A 6617-nucleotide genomic window follows, 5' to 3' on the forward strand; every position below is an offset into this window, starting at 1 on the left:
GTTATTCAACATAGTACTAGAGGTCCTAGCCTCAGCAATCAGACAACAAAAGGAAATTAAAGGCATCCAAATCGGCAAAGAAGAAGTCAAATTATCACTCTTCGCAGATGATATGATACTATATGTGGAAAACCCAAAAGACTCCACTCCAAAACTGCTAGAACTTATACAGGAATTCAGTAAAGTGTCAGGATATAAAATCAATGCACAGAAATCAGTGGCATTTCTCTACACCAACAGCAAGACAGAAGAAAGAGAAATTAAGGAGTCCATCCCATTTACAATTGCACCCAATAATTGCTTTCTTTTATACTTGCCCTGAGACCTCATTTTTCACAAAATTTTGCATTCAAGAGTCACATGTATAAAATACTTCACACAGATACATCTTATGCACATGCACACACCACTCACACACACACCACTTATGCACAAGAACCCACATATTTCTATCTCAGAAAAGTTCATCTACCTTATTAATTAGTAAAAAGGCAAATTACAGGTTGTAAGCAAATCTATATTTTGACTTTGTTTTGTGGGTAGTCAGTTACCATTTTAGAAGTAGAGTCTGGTTTTTAACTCTGTATAAGGAAAGGTTAATAATAAAACAGGACCTGAAAAAAAAATCAAAGCTATCAGAAGCATCAAATGAACTGCTGATGTGTAAAATTTATTCCATAGCAGAATCCATTTAATGTGCAGGAGTGCTAAGATTGTAGGTGAGTCCTGTAAGGGCAGTAGCGGACTGATGACTGAACCCCATTTCGTCATGATCACAGACCTTCAGCCTACTGCTCTTCTCTACCTTCAGGGCACTAAGGATTTCCTGTAACTGTTTACCCTTCAGCTGGCTTGATTTGCCATGTTCTCCCTCCATCTGAGGCTCTCGATATAGCTCCTTCATATACCTAACATTTCAACCTCAGAAATAACTTCTGCTGCTCCTTTACTAGAGTTTGGGGTGTAGTATACCTGAGTAGTTGCAGAAGGTGCTTGTGGTGCCCTGCCTGGATCCCATTTATTATTTGATCACCTTAGTAAGTTAGATGCAGACATTATTTTTCCCATTTTTAACTTTGATGGGATTGAGGTTTAGACAGGTGGAATATCTTTCATTGATTGCATTTATTATGTTTTTTATTTTCTACATTTTATGATGCTTTGATGCCTTGGAAACATGTGGACCTGGGGAGGGACTGCTCCTCCTGGAGTTAGCTAATTTCTAGAGACAGCAAACGGCTTCCGTCAGCAAGTCCTTGATTTGCAGCCAAGCAATTGCAAGTCTGCAATCCTCATTTTTTCTTAGTAATTTGTTATATAGTTTACTTATATAAATAATAAGCATGTGTAAATTGTGCGAGGCCGCAATAAGGCTTGAGACGAGGACCAAACCAGGCCCTGACTTGTGCCTCCTTTAAAGTCCGAATAACCTAACAAAAGGTTTAGGATGGGAAAAGTTGAGTAGCACTGAGAAAGGGTCTGTGCTATGTGTTGGGCGCTCGCCTATGTGACTTTCCACATGCTTGCTAAAAAAATGAGAACAATTCGGTTGGGTCCAAAGTTCGTTGCTGGTCCTTGCTGCCCTAGTACAGCACATAAATTACTTTCAGGTTTGCTGTATCAATACAGAACAATTGTATTGGCATCAGCTGTTTGGCATCACGAGTTCTGCTTATAGTTAAATGTGAAACTTATTATGGGAACTCGTGGGTGTTCAACTAGACACAGATGTATTGCTTCTCCTATTATCACTATATATATATATGGCCTTAGTGCTTTGAATAAACTTAGCACTGCTGGACATCCTCCTCAGTGCTCCTCCTGCCCCCATCTCTTTGCTTCTCGAATTCTTTTCTTCATCCTCTTACCCTCACGCTCCTGGCCAATTTGTCACGCCAGCCATGACAGTAAATGTATTATCTTGGTCCTTTTATCAGGTGCCAACAGTCTGAGACATTATTCCCTGTTCTAAGTCACCCAAGAGTCTGTTACCAAACAGTTAGTGACCACTCCTATGGCCCAGGACCTGTTGTAATTTATTTACCTTGCCTACCTGGCCTTACCTGTTCCTTCTTATGAATAAAGAATAAAGGCACTGACTTGTGCTGTCCTGTAGCTCTTTCTTCCAGGCTCTTTCTACCTGGTCCTGGATGTTCCCCATATGGCCTGTAAGGTGTGGGATATTCCCTTCTCTTGGGAAATATGAGTAATAAATTCTTCTTTCAAGGCAGTTGTTTCTGTATTTGCCATTTTGCCATATCTGACTATACTAAATCCTAGGTACATTTCATTTTTTAAAAGATTTTATTTATTTACTTGACATAGAGAGAGATAGTGAGGGAAGGAACTCAAGTAGGGGGAGTGGGGGAGTGGAAGAGGGAGAAGCAGGCTTCCCGCTGAGCAAGGAGCCGATGTGGGGCTTGATCCCAGGACGCTGGGAGCATGACCTGAGCCAAAGGCAGATGCTAATGACTGAGCCACCCAGGCACTCCCCTGGGTACATTTTAAATCAGTGATGCCTATCTACAAAGTGGCAAAGCTGAATCTAGGACCCAGGTCTTTATATTACAAGCAGAGTTCTGCTAGTACTATATAGTACTGAATATAAAGTTCTACAACTTTATATTCTTTATAAATGTCATGTAAAATTGCTCTTAAGATTATTAGGAAATGTTAAGATATGGTTAACAAAACCAGAAAGGTTTAGTTCTTTTTTAAGAAGATAATTGGTACTCTCTATCAGAGTCCTGATTACAAATATTTTGTTACCTATTAGGACAATTTATGCTAAAATATCTGGGTATTATGTAATTGATATACAGGATTTTGAGTAACTTAGAAACTCGTCAGCATGGCAAGAATGAAAGGTAAAAACCATTCCAGATCTTTCTATTCAGAATGAGAATCTTATTAAGGGTGGATTCCTGAGAGTGTTTCCATGTAGTCGGGAGGAAGAAGACACGGCAGATACATAATGAGGAGATTTATTTATTTATTTATTTTTAATTTTTTAAAAAACTGTTTTATTCAGTTGATATTTTTTTATTCAGTTAATATTGATAAGATTTTAAAAACATAATGCCCCAAGTCAGAATAACAATTTTAGCTTTCACATCCATAATTATTCATTGAGAATTTGAGCATGATAGTTTTTTAAAAAAATTTAAATTCAATTAATTAACATATAATGTATTATTTGTTCAAGGGGTACAGGTCTGTGATTCATCAGCCTTATATATAATGAAGAGTTTTAGAAAATGTAAATAAATTCCTCCAATGAAGCCGAGAATGGTTAACATTGAAAGAAATAGTGTTGGTTATGCTTAGTAATTTCAAATACCAGCTTAATCACTTTTGAAATAGTTTAAATTTTAAATTGAATTTTTATCCAAATTGGAAAATTCATACATCTAGAGTCTTGGAAAAAGAAACTTCTATAATGGGAGGTTGGCCAATGGCAAAGTTTTCTCTAGTATTTGACATCTAGATACTAATTCAGTTTTATTTGCATTCAATCAACCCATGCAAAGTTGCACAAAGGAAAAAAGGAAAGAGCACCCAGATATTTTAAAACAGCAAAAAATCCTCCAGTTATTTTCTGCAATATATGTGTTTTCCTCCTTATCTTTTGTCTGGGCTGATAAGCTACTGTTATCATTGTTGTAATTGCCACAGTTACACATTAATTTTTTGCATATGCATCAGCTTTTTTGTCAAGTGCTTTACCTACATTTTCTCATGTAGTTCTTACTATAGTCGGTAAGAAGGGAGCTATTATTTACCCTGTTTTTCAGATGATAGGACTGCCAACAAGTTTAAATAACTTGTTCACGTCACAAGTCTGGTAAGTGATCTGATAGCGTAGCCAATGTTATGTAGTTCTATGCCAGTTTTCTCAATTTAATCTTACCAAAGCATTCTGCCAGGAGTCCAAGAACAAAAGAATCTCAACTGTGCTGTCTAATAAGGTATCTACTAGCAATATGTGGCTATTGCAGTTCAAATTGATTAAAATTAAATAGAATTTAAAAGTCTGTTTTCCAGTTGTACTAGACATACTTCACATGTTCAGTAGCTAGCCACATACAGCTTGTGGCTACTGAATGGGCAATACAGCTGTAGAACATATTCATCACCACAGATAATTTTCCAAGATGGAGAGTGCCAGTCTGAAGAATACTGGATGTAAGTGTGAGATTTTGTGAAAGGAATTTGGAGGTGTTGTTTGGGGAAGAGGGATTCAAGTTACATACCACATTAGAGTTGTCTATTTTATTCTTAAATAGCAAATTAGGATGATTGCTAAGATAAGAATTGCAGTCAGCACAGTGGGATTTTCTTCTAGTCTTATCCTGTGCTGGAGAGTGACATGGGGGCAGGAGATGACTCCCACCAATTATGGAATGTCAGCTTTTTGAAATGCAATTACTCTATATCTTACTAATAATGTGAAAATATTAATCGGTTTTTGTTCCTATAGGTAATAAATGCCTGTGGGAAGGTAAAGATGTGTTTTCCTATTTTAACACATTGTCTTCTATTTCCTTTCATAGAGGAGTATTTTTCCAACCTCTTCAACCTCTCCTTTTTTGGGGGGCGGGGGAATGCAGCAGGTCCCGATTTCTGGAAAAGGCAATGTAAAGTCAAAGACCTGCTTCCCATAATGTTACCTTTCAGGATTCTCCCAGAGAGAATCAGCATCAGGTCAAGGAGAGTTGTGAATTTGAGGGTGCTACTCCAGTAATCATACATACTCTATAGTGTAGATGGCAGGACTCCATGGCCTAATTTCGGAAATGAACCTGATTAGCATCTCAGTAACCCCTAATTATAACTCTTCTAACTCACAATCCTAAAACATAATTTCAGGGTAGCTATATGGAAAAATAATATAGAATAAACATTTTGTACACCCCCCATTAGATTTTAGGCAAGCTGTTTTAGCTTAATAACAATGAAGTTTTTCAGTCTTTAAAATGAGGATGTCAGTATTTAACTTGTAAAATGATGTGAATACTAAATGGGCTAGAGTATGTACATATCTTGACACCATGCAAGGCACATAATATGTGCTCAGAAAGGGTGCCTGGGTGGCTCAGTGGGTTGGGACTCTGCCTTTGGCTCGGGTCATGATCTCAGGTTTCTGAGATTGAGTCCCGCATCGGAATCTCTGCTTGGCTGGGGGCCTGCTTCTCCCCATCTCTCTCTGCTTGCCTCTCTGCCTACTTGTGATCTCTGTCAAATAAATAAATAAAATCTTAAAAAAATGTGCTCAGAAATACTCGTTAAAAACAATAGTAATTTCAAACAAAACAATAGTGATTTCATGTCTTCATAAAGTTAATGTGTACTCCTATGTTGATAGGCAGCTCCCTCTTACTGTGCTCTAAAATCACATACCATACTATCAGTGATTCCAATGACCTCAGAGGCAAAGTATACACCCAAACCTATCATTTCCACCACCACCTGCTGGATGGGCTTCTTGAAGGTCTAAGGGTTGAGACAATCAGTGACCATTAATGCTCTTTTCCAGGGAAATTTCCTATCATTTGTGTCCACCCTGATGATCCTAGATATACCAGAGGTCTTTTCTGGATGACTATGGCTGAGCCAATTCCTCTAAGCCCAAAGGCAATGCAGGTGGGACTCAGGGTGATCTTCAAATTCAGAAGATGAACCTCTATAAGTTATTCAGAGGTGGTGCACCTGTGTTTAATAGGAAAAGAAAAAACCACTGTAGTGTTATCTCTTATGGAAGAAGCAGTCTGACAGTATTGCTCCCAGAATGTAGTTAGAGTCACTGAAAAACTACACAAAAGCACATTTTAACCTTTGTAGTGTTAAACATAGCTCCAAAGCCTTTATGCATCTCACTTCTTATGATCCAGGCTTTATCCATGGGAACAGCAGCATCAGTTTTCCCCACTGCAATTTCACACATGAAAGTATAGTCAGTGAGTGTGCTAGTGCCATAAAGATGATAAATCTTCCTTCCCCTGCAGGTAAATCTGGTGGTTCCATCTAACATTAGTCCAGTGGGAGAAAGAATACTGTTTCACAGATAGGTAGTATGATAAGCAGAGAAATATCAGATTTTAGCTCCTAGTCAATACCTGTACCAATGAAAGCAAATTGGGTGAAAAGAGGTCAGAGAAATCAGAACTTCTTCTTCAAGTATAAATTGCCCTTGTGGAGCAATCTGGAGCCTTATTCTCTGCACTTTGGAGGAAGGAACTTTAAAACTTTATCTCCTGAGAAAAGAAGAACAAGAAAGTCATTACCAGGTTAGGGGAGGCACTGAATGCATTGAACACTGTATTTATTGATAGGAAATTATTTGTAATAAATATTACCATTTTCTTGTAATGATAGTACTTATTTTTTGAAGTTAATTATCATCTCACAATGGAATGGAAATAAATCCATGTCAATGCAATGGACCTTCAAAATACAGAATAAAAATTGAACATTTGTCTCTAATAACATTGACGTTCAAATGTAATTGAGAGCTAGCTAAGTTTCAGAATGACACCACTATCTGTGGTATGAAACTTGTCTGTTTGGGTGTGTTCTATCCGAGGAGCCTAGTGGAGCATTGCTTCTAGTAAGTGCTT

General features: G+C 37.7%; 1 pseudogene; it reads right to left on the reverse strand.

Annotated features, from left to right (window-relative positions):
• Positions 1–5376: 5376 nt before the first annotated feature.
• Positions 5377–6310, reverse strand: LOC116582163 (annotated as a pseudogene).
• Between the last annotated feature and the right edge of the window lie 307 nt (positions 6311–6617).

The sequence above is a fragment of the Mustela erminea genome, chromosome 2, assembly GCF_009829155.1.
Source record: "Mustela erminea isolate mMusErm1 chromosome 2, mMusErm1.Pri, whole genome shotgun sequence".
NCBI classification, from domain to species: domain Eukaryota; kingdom Metazoa; phylum Chordata; class Mammalia; order Carnivora; family Mustelidae; genus Mustela; species Mustela erminea.